This window comes from Choristoneura fumiferana, chromosome 23 (assembly GCF_025370935.1).
Source record: "Choristoneura fumiferana chromosome 23, NRCan_CFum_1, whole genome shotgun sequence".
In the NCBI taxonomy this organism is placed as follows: Eukaryota; Metazoa; Arthropoda; class Insecta; order Lepidoptera; family Tortricidae; genus Choristoneura; species Choristoneura fumiferana.
The window spans coordinates 17,854,477-17,870,265 of NC_133494.1; the positions used below are offsets into that span (position 1 = coordinate 17,854,477).

General features: G+C 35.1%; 1 protein-coding gene and 1 pseudogene across 1 annotated transcript in view; one reads left to right on the forward strand and one right to left on the reverse strand.

The window, feature by feature from the left end:
* The window catches only part of LOC141440731 (uncharacterized), a 169,471-nt gene that overhangs the window by 13,634 nt on the left and 140,048 nt on the right, over nucleotides 1–15,789 (forward strand). The window lies entirely within an intron of this gene.
* On the reverse strand, nucleotides 9,776–10,502 carry LOC141441147 (uncharacterized; annotated as a pseudogene).

Genomic DNA, 15,789 nt, shown 5'->3' on the forward strand with positions numbered 1-15,789 from the left:
TTAACACCCCTCCTTTTGCGCCGGGGGTTAAAGAACAATTCGCCGAACATTACAAAAACGGCAACGAATCAGCTCATCATCAGGATGTAACACAAAAGAGGGTCAAACGAGTCACGGCCAGGAGCGTCACTGGGGCAGTGCCCCTCGGCCACATTCCTGACTGGTTCTCTCCGCGCCATAAACTATACGAGTACGACCCGCTTCTTGCGAATTAATACTTTTCCTGCCACTTTGTCACGTGCGGCGATTGGATCTTTATGGTAATTGATCGAGTAGCCTGTCTGTACTAGACCTTATTCAACGTGTGACTTCCATAATAACATAATATTTTAAGTGCTGAAAGCATAAGCACTAATAACGTAAAGCAAACAAATATATGACTATTGTCAAGAGGGCGCTATTGTTCTTATTTATATGGCAATAGTTCAGTATAGTCGGAACAATGACATCTTGACTTGTCTCCAACCTTACCTGTTAGCTCTGATGTTAAACTGAAAGATTTTGTAGTGAAATAGTTTAATTCCCCAAGCGTTTTTTTTTCATAGTTTATTTAAACATTATTTACAATAAATAATAAATTAAAAATAAATATCACGGGACAATTCACACCAATTGACCTAGTCCCAAAGTAAGCCGAGCAAAGCTTGTGTTATGGGTACTAAGCAACGGATATATATAATTATATAGATAGATACATACTTAAATACATAGTAAACACCAACCCGAGAACAAACATTCGTATTTTTCATACAAATATCTGCCCGACACGGAAATCGAACCCGGGACCTCAAGCTTCGTAGTCAGGTTCTCTAACCACTAGGCCATCTGGTCGACGATGATGATCCGTTGTTGACTACGATCGTTTTGGGCATTTTTGTTATTGTCCAAAGAAACCGCCACAGTGACACTGACAATCATTAAAATTATTGCCTGTGTAAGAAAATAAGTTCCAATGAAATTCCGCAACATGGCGAGTAGTCATATATTTCTAAGTAGTATTTTAGTAGAAAAAAAATCATACAAATTAATTCGGCACGCAGTGTATCGCTAACAAAGCTAACAACTGACAACATTCTATTCGCTGCCTCTCTGAAACGTCAAATAAATGTTTGCATTGCATTACATTGCAAATTAATAACTCTCCATTCGTAAAAGTAGTTGTTATTAATTTTTCAATAAAACGTTCTCAATAGTTAAGCTATCGTTAATAAAAATTTATGTTTTTATGGATGTCACACGTTTGTAAATCGATTACTAATCGATCGATTATTTATAACACAATATTTTGAATTGTGATTGTGTATATCTATACATATTGATGATTGTTTTTTATCTATTATATAGTCCTAATATTTGTAATATGATTGTCTGTATTTATAACGTTATATGATGTAATCTACATTAGTCCGAATATTGATATTTTTAACTTTTCTGATATCTGTTATATTTACGGAATAATTGCCTGGCTACATTTAACGATTACTCCTGTGTATCCTGCCTAATGAAATAAAGATGTTTTGCCTTTGACTTTGTGAGATAAATATGTACTTAGGTAGTACATAGGCAACAGGGTCAGATTTTAATATGCGTGTTTTTTTCACTCACTATTGGCTTGCTTTGTGGAAAAGCAATTACTTAGCAATATTTATTCTAAAACAAATCCTGTTACTGGACTAGATAAAAGGGTTCCAACGATGAAAACACTCCTTCCAATTTATTAATACCGTAATGGCTTTCGTAAGGCAAACATGACATTTTTCGAAACCAATACTAGATAATAATCCTTTAACAAAATTTATCTGAAGCTGGATTGACCTGGATTTGGATTTGATTAAAAAGATATTATAAAAATATCACAGTTACTCGTATTATTAGACTTTCTGAAGCCATTATCATCATATCAGCCGTAGGACGTCCACTGTGGGACATAGGCCTGCCAAATAGATGCATTTAGATGCATAGGTGCGTTGGGTCCATTCCAGGGTAGCCAGTGTTAGTTAGCGCCGAAGCAGAGCGCCACCAGCATTAACGCTGCTTACCCTGCTGCCTACTCAATGCAATGCACGCCGTAGTCATAAACCACAGTACAAGTAATAGGCAGTATAGATTGACTACGCCCCATATTCTTGAAATTTATACCTACGGCTGGACAGAGCGCTAGGGTTGGCGTCTACAAAAAAGTATAAAATTAAAAAAAAAAAAAAACAAAAAACCGACTGCCTTAAAACAGTAGCAGTAGTAGGTTTTTAATACAGTAGGTTCGCTATTTGAAGGATCGCTAATGCGGATCGGAATTATTTTATATTATTTATAGATTTATTATGATTAACGTGAAGGAGTGATGAACACAGACACGCACGACACACTCACAAACTAGGATGTAGTAGGTATCTATCGTATCTATTAAGAATAAGTTTTCATTTCATTTTTAATGTCATTATATAATTTACATTTCAAGTTTTTCGCACGCAGCTTACATGAATTTAGGCCACGTGCCCCGATTCTATGCCTCTAGACTCCCCAGCACACACGTATTATCATACAGACAACACAGCAGCCAATCCTACTTATTCGCAACAGAGGTTTTTCCGAACCGGTGGTAGATTTTTTTGACATTCATAAGTGCTAATTTTATTGCCTAAATTTAATAAAGATATTTTGACTTTGACTTTGAATTTTATAAATGAGAACATTTAGGTGTGTTGTTTGTTATTTATTTATTAATAGATTATGTCATACACAGTTACATATATAATTACCTTAAGTGTTATAATATTTAAGTCTGTCCATGACACTGGAAGGGCACTTATTAATTAAAAACTTTCAAATTACATGTTAAAAAATACTATAAGAAAATTACTTTCAAAATAAATACCCATGTACTCGTTATTTAATATTAATTGTTGTTATTAGTCACTGTCAAGAGATGTTGAGATGTAATTTTTTAAATATACTACTATTCAAATGTTTTTTTTACTAACCGACCGATTGATTTGGATTAAATATGGGGACGTATCTGAACATCGAAAATTACTAAAACTAATGTTAAAAAGTCGACGGTCAAAAATATCGAAAGTAGGACCTTGACGACCTGGATGACCTTCCTTACACTCATCTGTTGTACGAGATACATTGAAATTATATAACCAAAACGTGTTACTGTGCGTGTACTGAACAGGAACTAAGGATGCGGTAGAAAATGTTATTAGGAGCATAGACCACAACTTTTTGCAGAGTGCTACACGAAATTAATTTCACGAGGCTAAATTTCTCTATCCAGAAGAGGAGTCATTTTCGAACAACTGATCAGTTAAATTATTAAAACTGTTTCTCTTTTTAATACCCGTCTGACATTTTTTTTACATGTTTGATGTTCTTCAATTTGATGATAAAATAAATTAGTATTAGTTATAGCTTTTTTTTATTTCAAAACACCAAATTCGTATAAGAAAACTGTTTATTTTTTTATTTTTAGTTGGTTCGATTCCCGGGTGAGACAAGCGAATTTAGAGGATCTTTGAATGCACTTTGGTTTCATTTAGAAATAGGAATGTTTCCTTTCAGTTTAATTAGCTAACTAAAGGATTATAGTGGTTGCCTCCAGGGCCCATAGATTTTTCCACCCCTGTTATAGTGGAGAGACCATATGGTGAAAAAAAGCTCCACTGAATACTAAATACCCATTCACCTTGCCGTAAATAATGCCGATTACAAAATTCAGGAAAGATCTGCGCAGGAAGTGTTCCACAGCTGTAATTATGAATGATAAGAGGAAACACTTTGTGCGAGGAATACTTAAAACGGATGAAGGTCCTTGACCTTGTTTGGTCGTATAGTCGTATAAACTCGTCTGGCTACCGAGCACGTGCTGAGTTTTTAACCCCCGCCCGATAATATGAATGTTGTATTAGATGGTACGGAACTCTTTGTGCGCGAGCCCGACTCGCACTTGGCAGTTTTTGAGATACTTATTGAACTTTAAAATGACATACACAAAATATGGGTATTAAAAAAAAGTGTACCTACCCTTTTAAATTTATAAAATAAATAAAAATGTTGTTTCTATTCAGAGTTCAAGAGCACAATCGATTCCGATCGGTTTAAAAAAATGTCCCCATTTTTTCATACAAAATTTTATGAGTCAGTTTTGTCACGTCCATACTGAGTGTATGAAAAAAATGTCGCAAAGCCTTCATTTTGGGGACAATTTTTTAAACTATCGGAATCGATTGTCCTCTTGATTCTGAGTAGGAAAAAACATCATCATCATCATGTCAGCCGAAAGACGTCCACTGCTGGACATAGGCCTCCCCAAGGCTCTTCACTCAGACCGGCCTTGTGCTTTCCGCGTCCCCGAATCCCGCGATCTTAACGGCTGTTGTCGCTCTATCTTGTTGGTGGCCTACGACAGCTCGTCTCCCGGTACGTGGATCCCATTTGAGAACCTTCTGACCCATCGCCATCAGTCCTGCGAGCAAAGTGCCCCGCCCACTGCCACTTTCATTAACTAAGGTTACCGACATAGCCCGAAGAATTGCGGAAAACCATATTTTTCCAAAAATTTAAAATAAAGACTTCTTTTGAAAACGCCCATACAACTTTACACAATAATGATTTATTATTATTATTTACAGCATTACGGTAAAAAACCCATGCGCTGCAAAATTCAATTAAACATACAAAAAAAGTCATACAAAAAATATGTCGGTTATTACGATTATTGAAATCCAAATCCATTTATTATCAGATTGTCGATAATCATACAGGTGTTAGGTACATACTTAATAGTTGCATCACAATCAACGATTTACGTTATACGACATTTAGTTTTAGTCAGCAATTTATGTAACAATTAATTAATTAAATTAGGTAGATTTGATTTTAAGCAGACGAGACAGCGGGACAGGTGAAACTAAATAAAAGCTTGTAAAAACTGTTATAATCCTTTAAAAAATTTGGAATTACATTATGTCGTTGAGAGTGCGATGCCGGGTCACAATAATGGCTAATGCCACGTAACTTATTGAGATTTCGCATCTGGCATATAAAATATAAACACAAGGATATATCACTTAAGCTCTGAAAGTAGGTTGCATTTAACATGAAATCCGTGTTGTAAATTCGATTTGCATCTTCAGGGATGTAAGTAAATTTAAAAATCGAATGGTGCTCCTTTGTATTCACAAACTGGTAAACAAGTGATGGTTAATGCGTAATACTTACCTCCAACCTCCATGCTGCATAATGCTGCTGGCCAGATGTGCCAAAGCCAACCCAATAAAAAAAATAAAAGACGGTTTGGACGATAATTTTTATTCCGCTTCTGTTACAAATCGCGTATGTATACATTTATAACGGTTTTCTATATTTCCTCGCATTTGTGATGAAAGTTAGTGTTGAACTGAGTGTAAATGATCAATTACACCCGCGAACTATAAGCACCCTCGCTCGCTTTGCTCGCTCGTGCGCCTAAATATCTTGAGTGTAATTGATCACTTACAACACTTGTTTATCAATCTACTATTAATTTTAAACCCTCTCCTGCAATAATTCAAGTCAGATATGCGGCATTACTATTGTTGGCTACGCGAATAGCGTATTATTAGGATGAAAATCATTACATTAGCCAGTAAGGTTCTATGGTATCACAAATCAAATTGATTTGACTGTACACATTTGAACAAATCGAATTGTGACCCAAATATAGAGTCAACAATAATATCCAATTACAAAAATTTGGATAATGCTTGGTTTGTGCCGCGTAAATTAAATCATGAAGTTATAACGTCGCGCTGGCTCGTTTCGTTTCCATCAATGATGGATGCCATCAGGGTTCAAATAAGCTATCATTACAAAGTTTTCTCCATTATGCCGACAGATCACCCTAGTAGTAAACAAAGCAAATTGTTTTGAGGTGACACGATCAATGCGTATTCAGTTTGGCTACGAAATATTTCGAAATACAAACTGAGACATGGATGCACAAAAAACCAGAAAAAGAGACCAGCGCTGGAATCGAACCCAGGTCCTCAGAAATCCGTGCTGCGTGCTATAACCCCTAACCCACCGCTGGGCAGGAATCTAGACACGAATTTTTCCTATGCATATATCTCAGGTTGCTTATTTCTACTACGCTACTTATGCAGCAGCACTAGCGACATCTATGTTCCGCTCTCATTGAGAGACGTCACACTCTTTCGGAACCAACCGCTCACCCAGACAAGAGATGTCGCTACTAAGCAATCAAATTTTGATTACGAAATATTTATAATTTTATTCTACCAATACTACGTATAAATAATATTTATTGAAGTGAAACTATCCTAAGCTTAACAACTTACATAAAATAAAATAAAGAACTATGTCTGCCATCCAAGTCTTTAGTATAATTAATTGCATTGATCCGAAAACATTTGAAACATTTTCGACTCAACGCGGTGTTTAAAATTGTTTGCATCATTTAGGCACGGAATCCTGAACAGAGCAAATACTGTATCTTCCACGTTATTTACAGTCGCATTTTTGCATAACAAACGGCTAAATTCCGGCAAACTTTTGCAAAAAAACAGCCAACTTTCCGGCCAAATTAGCGGCAAACACCCAAGCGTTATTAACCAGATGCTCGGAGCAAAGATAATGTGCAGAATATCTTATTTATTGCCCGCCAAGTTCAGGGGCGAAGTTTTCTTTTGTTTGGTTGGCAACATTGCTTTATGAAACTAAGTGTTGCCATGGAGGAAACAAGGAAGAGAAGCCCACGAAGAAGCTATACCAGAAGATGTTTCGATATTCCAACTTCTATAAAGTCGACAGACGGAATTTTAGCTACTTATAGCTCTTTATTCATTATATAAGCGTACGACGTCATAGGGAATATAGATTAAGTGTTTTGTGGTCTAACAATAAACTTTAACTATATTTAGGTATGTTTATCCTGAACTTAAATTAAGTAAAATATTTAAGGGACTTCCCTTAGGCAAGGTTCCGAAGAGGCTGGCAGTGTTCGAATGCGTGGGTCCAGCACTAGAAAATATTCAGGCTGGAGACTAGTACTATATGCTGGTACTAGTTTGTACTGGATCTAAGCACGTACTCTGTTGAATTGGATCAATGGGTCTCGAAATGTGTGAGCAGGTGCGTCCGGGCATTTACTGCAATTAGACGCATGCGTGAGAACGTTTTGTCTTATGTTATTTTAGTGAGATTTATTTCACAAGATGCGATAGGTAATGCATAAAATTATAGTTCAACGTCGCGTAGAAACTAGAAACCTACTAACTACTACTACTTACTTCTGTCTATTGTAAAGGTTGCACATTCATAAAAGAAGGAAAGAAAGAAGAACATTTATATATTCACTAACCGAGAGACATTATATACAAAAAAATTAACACAATGATACATACACAAGAAAACAAAAAAAGAAAACGAAAAAATACAGGATTAAACAAATGAAAAGAAAGTGGAACGGTCGCTGACTCAGAATTATACCTGCAATAAAGGATTATTGTATGTAACCTGCTCATCTGCAAAAAATGTACAATATTCGTATTATATCGGTACAGCACACACGTAACAACTCAATCCAAGCTCTCAGTGACAAAGGGACACAGTTACTTAAAGGAATGATGGATCGTTAAAGAGTCGAGCCGTAATCAAGTTGAGATTCAGGTCCAGTCAACATCCAACTAACTAGCTAATCTAAGATTTAACCATTCCGTTTTACCACTTGTCGTTGCCGCTTTGTACTGCCGATAAAAACCTATGTTTACTACCTCCATGTATTGCCATAGATTATAGAATTAACCAGAAACAGTACCCGTCATTAACCTATAAAGCATTATAGCTGTCTAAAATGTGTGGCCCAGAACTGGGGATAATATTAAAAACAGAGTTGTATAGATCACTGGTAATTGGATCATCATGGTTCACTTAATAGGCTATTTGACAACATTAAAAATATACCCCAAATTATGGTCATCCTACAAGATAAAGGCATAAAATAACATATTTCACTTTATTTTAGACAAAAATATATATATATTTTGCATATTTCGGGAAACAAAATATAGAATTTGTTTCAACTTTATCTGTGATGGTCAACGCTCCGTGATTGGTTAAAACTTTTGTGACGTCACATGCTAGTAAACAAAGCTTCCTTGACTGAGAGTAGTAGTAGTTTACGTTTTACGGGCATTTTAAAGCAGTTTTTGGAAAATCTCGCAACTTCTAGCAATTCTAGCATTCATATTCATTTTGAATCTTAAAATGGAGACAAATTTTGTGCGAGCTGATAACACCAACCTACCCAAGATAGATGCGTTTATGGTCGCACGTTTCTTTAAGAATAACGCTGATTACTATGCTGCGGAACTTAAAAACGTAAAAACAGCAGTGTAAGTACCCCATAGACATTATTTATTTACAAACCTTCATGTAATTAAGCATAATAAAAGTTCAAGTTTTGTAAAATCTAATTTTAGGTTATGTTGTTAAATATTCGTAAATTTGATGTAAATTCTCTTTTTCATGACCTTTGCCTTTGCTTCACAGGTCTGCCAGGGAATCATATGGTGACGATGCGATTGGGTATGTCCAACTTCACCGAGAGCGTGGAATTTGCACAGTTAAGTGTAAGATGTGCCCAGAGCACAAAGTACGAGCCAAAGGATATAATGTGACATTGACTGTTGACGAAAGTGACTGTGAAATAATTAGCTGCGAGTGCCACGACTGTGCAGCTTCAGCCGGAGGATGTAAGCATGCAGTAGCTTTTTGATGTGGGTCCATCGTCGCACTGAGGAACCTTCATGCACTTCCATTGAGTGTTATTGGAAGAAGTCCACGTTATCCAAAGTAGGGACTACGATGAAGTATATTACTGTGCAGCAGATGTCCAAAAAAGAAGTACCACACCGACCAAGTTCGTCTGCATTATATGATGAATTTATTACTGAAGCCAAAAAGAGAAAAATTGATAACTGTGAGTTATTAAAATACCAAGATGATTTTAGACACAGTGGCATTATGAAATATTCATTGCACTGTTTACTATTAGATCAAACTCCAGAAATCAAAAACAATGTAGACAAGCTTATTGACTTGATGAAAACATCATTCACTGTAACTGCAATAAGTATGATCGAAGAAGCAACAAGGGGGCAGAATAAAAGCAGCTTATGGTATGAGATGCGATATGGCCGTATCACAGCATCAAAGGCACACGAGGTTAGTGTTTGCCATACACCAGATGGGTCATTGGTGGCCACTATAATGGGTGCAAAAGTACCTGATACAGCAGCGATGAAGAGAGGCAGAAATTTGGAGCACTCTGTCAGAAAGACAGTAAGTAAAATTTAAAAAAAAAAATCAGTTTGTGTGGGCTTTTTGTATGCAAAGACCATCCCATGATCGCAGCATCTCCTGATGGCTTAACAAAGGATGCCATTATAGAAATTAAATGCCCTACCAAGGCAAAAGCCAAGAGAATTATTTAAAAAATGGAATTATTACAACTAAATATAAGGCACAGGTGCAACTGCAAATGTATGCAACTGGTATCAAAAGTGCTATTTTTGTGTTGCTGACAGCAAATTTGAAGAGACGAGGAAAGTAGAAATTGTGCTAGAAAATTATGATAGTGAATATGTTAGGAATTTAGTAAAAAAGGTACTAATTTTCTGGAAAAAAAATGTCTATCCTATTTTGTGTTGTAACACCAGTGTGTGATGATTAAATAAAAAACCAATTCCTTGTTAATTTTTTTTATTTTATATTATTTAATAAGAGAATTCTGTAAATTAATAAGAGCACATGCAATGATAATGATATGGTCAAGAACACGAAGTATGTTGTTATTAATCACTGAATGTTGCTTGAGCATATGAAATTCTCTTATACGCCTGATTGTGCGTTCAATATGAATTCGCAAGCTAGCGATTATCTTAGTTTGTCGAACTTCTGTTTTTGACAATTTTTCACCAGTGCTTACACTGGGTGGCCTTAAAAGTTTCATGGCCTTTTCATGAAGTTTCTGCTCAAGGTGTTTGAAGCCTCTGTCCGCCAAGATACAACTTCCTATTTGTAATTCATCAAGAAATTTACTGTTTTCAACTATAGTAACATCACTTGTTCTACCCCCAACCCCTGAGAAATAAAATTAATCAAACCATTAGGTGTGCAGGATATTAAATACTTTACAGTATTCCCCTTTTTGTAGTCCGACCATGTCAGTGCCTGATAAACAGCTTTTGATGGTTTTTGTATATCAATTTCTAAACAATCTATGATACAGCTGACATTATGATAGTTATGTCTGAATGCAATAGGAAGGTTCTTTTTTATTAACTTTTTATCCAACTTTACAATAAATGGTTTTAAAAAACTACTTATTATAGGTATGTTTACTAAAAATAGTTTACTGGCATAAGATAATGACATTCCAAAATTATCCTCTAGTTCGGAAAACGTAGTGTTCATTCTAATTTTTTTCAAACATAGTAAAATATTCTATTTTTATATTTGTGTGTTTGTGCAATAACTGAATTAAAAAATAACATTCTTTGGAAATACCAACATACAACAAAGGTTTTTTTTCAATTAAGCGCACAGTATTTTTGAGACGCTGCAATTGTTCAATATTTTCATTGGTATTTGTGACACTGTCAGAGTCAGTAACCCTTGATGATGAAGTGGTTACAAACGGTGATGAATGGCCACTTTCAAAATAAGAAATATCACTATCAGATTTTTCCTCTTCAAGGGCAATATTTCTCTTCGCTCTTTTGACAACTCCCGTCTGTGATGGTTTTCCATGGCAAGGAACTATTTTAAAAGGTGAAGTCAAACGAGAAGTCGTAGTCACTTTCAATGGTGACGTGGTAATGCTTTTACTTTGGCATATTGTTTGGATGGCCTTGCTCCTATAATGCACATTTCGTTTTATTCTTGCTTGAACAGTTTTTCTGCAGTAATGATAGAGTCTGTAACAGTATCTTTGTCTTGAGTTCGTAGTATTTCTGAAAAGATTAATATTTAAAATTAGTAACTTCATTTCAATTTTTTTTTTAAAGGCACTTGAAATTAAGAATTGTATTGAATAAGCAAAACAACTTTTCTTTTATACTTACACTTATGGTATGGCCTATATTTGAATTACATAAACTTATTTCTACTTTGACATTAAAATTTGTTTTAATAGATAAGTATCATACCTTCTGGCTTAATAATTTCTTGCACTATATCATCATCTTTTTTAAGCTTTCCTTTTGGTTTCAGTCGCACTTTGGCTTTGCAGACATTCTCTGACAAGCTCAATTCTTTTCCTTTAAAAAAACTTCTTGAGCAGATTCATCATCAGACAACAATCTTTTGCGATCCTTTTGACAGTGAAATTTAGATGGCACAGCCTCATTTGTTAGAAGTATTTTCTTACTGAAGCCCAATTTATGCTGCATGTAGTTAGTTGTGTCTTTTTCCATCTGAAATTTAACATCATTTCTGATATAGGTAGCCACTATCACACACTATCTTTGAAATAAATTTTTGGTAAAAATTTCATGCTTGTATTATACAAGCTTTTTCTGCGACTACTTTTTGTTGACTGTACTTGCATTGCCACCCAACTACATTTGCATATGTAGGTACCAAATTTCAAGTCGATGATGTCATTAACTGTTGAAAAGTTCCGTCCTGCGGAGATGATCCTGGCTGGACTACCAGGATGTGACTACCAGATTATTGTATTGTCACGCAATTTACATAAGTATACCAAATTTCAAGTCAATCCAACTACTGGAAGTTGGTCAAATTTAACTTGCAAGATTTGATTTCAGACAGACAACGGGACAAGTGAAACTAAATAAAAGCTTGTTAAAAGACAGCATAGCTAATGACAAAAAACATAGTTAAACAACATAATACAAAAATATTTGAAATCCTAGAGCAAGCCTAGAGCGTGTTGTTCTGCAATGTAGGGTGAAAAGGATCATTCTGACTACAAGTGGTTAAGACTAAAATATGTACTTATTTAATGAAAACCGATATGTTTAGGTACTCTTTGGTATGTATACAGTTAATCGATACTTACATAAAAATGATCTTCACACATAAAGACGTTTGAATGTGATGAAATTTCATTTGGGTCCCTTCGAGCTAACTGTAACCACATTTTTCGCCTTTTTCGATTCGTTGGTACAGAAACAAACAATTTTTGTGGATTCCTTAAAGACGTATTTGTACATTGTGGCACTACACACCATTTATACATAATGATATAAAAAAATGTTGAAGAAAATCGATGAAACTCACTTAATATGCACTATTTAACAGAGGTTAGGATTTGTTTACTGGCATGTGACGTCACACATGTCAGGTGCTCGGCGCCATTACAAAAACATCGTTTTTCGCGCGGTTCTGAAAATTTAAACTTTAATATTGATTTTTACTCATAATACAGTAAATTTTCCGGAAATATTAATGAAAATGTCTTATTTTGTAACAAAGAATAGATTACCATGACTGTCCAAAATAGTCAAATAGCCTATTAAAATTAAAACTTAACTTTTTTTTTCCAACAAACTTAATCGTAAATTCAATGTACGCCATCCTAGTACCCAACTGAGACGTCGCCTGTCACGCTACAAATATCAATATTTTGCTTTACTGCTTTTTCGAATAAACTTTAGTGTAATAAAAATTAAAAAAACTAATTATTTTTAAAAGTCCCTGAAGTAACGTTGTTGAGTTTCAAGAGTACGATCTACGTTTTAATTATTTGACCGTGTTATAGGCCACATACGGTATTGTCCATTACTGTGTTCATTACGAGTATAGGTACAGGTGAAACGGTTGACGTGAGCGCCCTACCGGGTTAGATTAACTTTTTTTTAACTATTAATTTTAAAGCTGTTGCCCGCGACTCCGTTTGCGTAGAATTCGTTTATCCCTATCCCGCGGGAACTATGCAAGGAGAGAGAAAGAGAGACATCAGAAGAAAAGAATACAAAATAAACATCGAAGTGCTTTCCACATGTGTTATAATATTTAATGCCCAAACTCACGAGTAGAATAAGAAGTAGAGTGAGATAGTTAAATGCTCCGCGCGTTTTTAGGTTAAATTGTAGACGCAATTGTCCGCTCAGATTGTAAAGCTTCTGTTTTATTTTATAATCTATGGGTATTATTGCTAACAAAGTTTCCTCTATAACTGTACTATATTACCATTCCTGCCACGTTAAGTTTCATACTAAACTTTTACTTAGATTAGTAAATGTAAGAACTTTGGTTAAGTTGTAATCTCATCAATGATTGTCAAGTTGCGTTGTGCTGCGCTAGAACTTTAACATTGAGAAATTGAGGCACTGAGTTAGCCAGAAAACTTGAGGATATTAGTATAGTTTGCAGTAGTTAGCTATTCAGTCTTATCGGTAAGTCCAAGTTTTCTGACCAGAACGGACGCTTTGTAATACGATGAAGTTTACTATCTTAATAATCAAGGCTACAATAATAACGTAAAGCGTATTTTTAAAGTCTTGAATCATAAAATAGAACTAAATTGATTGCTTTTGACCCATTTTGGTCCATGGGTCCTGCCGCACATAGAATCTTGAAAAAATACTAAAGCCCGTGAACTGGAGACCAAAGGGCTGGCAGATATCCATCGCCACGGACAATTTCTAGACAGACAGACAACAAAGTGACAATATGAGGTAAGGAATCCTAAATATTCAAGTCAATCGGTCACTAGACGCTAGACGGGTGAAGTATGAACCTATACTAGAGTATAGAAAACCTTAACATGTAACTGCTCACAGTCACGCTAGCTCAAAACTAGGCTTGGGATCTTCTGACCTTAAGCCTAGCGGGCACGACCTATGATTGACCCGAGATGATAGTTATGGCGGGCGGAGGCGCTTTACGAGCGCTTGAGGTTAAGGAGATACTTTATACGTATATTTTGTGTAGTTCAAGGAAAATTCGGGATTTAAAGGTCAAAGTCAAAATATCTTTATTTAATGTAGGCTCTATGATTCGTATACCTATTCCATATGTATATCATAAAGTTGTCATAGATTTATATTCTTGTTTTTACCTTTAATTACTTATTATTTAATTTTACTCTAATTTGACATTGTAATTCTATTTTTATGTATACATTTGACGATCATTTTGTGACTTTCTTATAATTACCTGACATGTGTTTATAATGTATTTTTTCAAAAGTAATATTAAATCTATCTAAATGTATCTATCTATCTATATGAATGTCAAAAAGTCTTCAATTATCAAATTTCTTGTTTCTTTGTTCTCTAAATTCTTGTGGTAGCTCTGGCTACAAGGGACAGTATAGGCAGTTTGGATTCTATAAAGAAGTCGGAGTCATTAAGCGGAGTCGGTTCCGATATCGGAGCTGGATTTAGTGAATCAGATCACTTTTCGGAGTCGAGATTACCATTTCTAGTTCTCACGTTCTCACTTATCATTCGATTCATACACTCAACACTCACTGCATCAGGCCGTGTATCCGAGACGGACTCAGAGGCCTTGTCCAACACGTTTGGAATCACAATCGTTTTCACCTCTACTTTCTGACATTATACGGTATAAGACGAGTACCAATTGAATTATTTAATTTAAATGCTACGGAGAAGCGAGATCGATGGAATTTGTGCTCGCAAACTTACATGGCTTAAGTATACATTCTAACACGAATAATAGAATTAAATTGTTTGCTTAACGTTGTCACGTCCTACTTTCGAATATCCTGGTAACAGAGGACCCTGTATGATTGAGAAGGGTCCTTAAGAAATTTGTTGTCGTGTTGTCGGCAAATGACTTGTAATCAATATTTTGTATGCTCAGAGGACAGGGACTCTGACTCCGAGCCAGATTAGGCTAGTGGAAATCTTAGATTAACTTAACATTCGTTTCAAAGTAAAACAATAATTTTGCTCAACCGCCCAAACTTGCTATGCGTTTTTTTGATTTGTTTGCAGTGACCAAAGTAGTAGTTGGTCATTGATATGGACCTCCGCAAAGTTGCATTCAGCTGGCGCTTTAATAATGTCCATAAAAATTTATAATAAATTACCAGAACAAATGAGAGATGAAGAAAAAGACACAGTGTTCATAAATAATTTAAAACAACATGTGAGTTAAAAAATCATATTACAGTGTTCAACAATATATAGAAGATAAATTATAGTATGTATGGAATGCAAATATATCAATGTAATAAAATAAATAATAACCAATAAAAATAATAATCTATGTAATAATTAATTAATACAATAATAATATTTATACTAAAAATTATTAATTTTGTAATTGTAATCTTAATTGCTGCGCCCAACAGGGTACATAATGTGATCTCCTAGTTTAAGTCACACCACCTGTAAAAACCATCATGTTCATGTGCAATAGTATTGTATTGAGTATTGAAAGTAACGCCTGATTCAATAAATTATTATTCAACATTCGTTTGTCATTAACATTTTACTTTTGCTAGTCAATGCGATCATAAGATAACAGTCATTGAAAAGTATTTCGATACAAATAACCGTAACCGAAAAACCTATAGGGTACCGGTTCTCATTAAAATTTGGTATGAAGGAAGCACTTCTAGCACAACCTATAAAAAGTCTGAAAATCTTAGTTTTTTATGCCTTTCCGTCTATGCCCACCATCTAAAACGACCTCTGTACATTTTGCTTACAAGAGGGGCTCTGCTAACACTGGACATTCATCATCTTCTTCAAGTGCCTCTCCAACTACAGAATATGGGTAAAA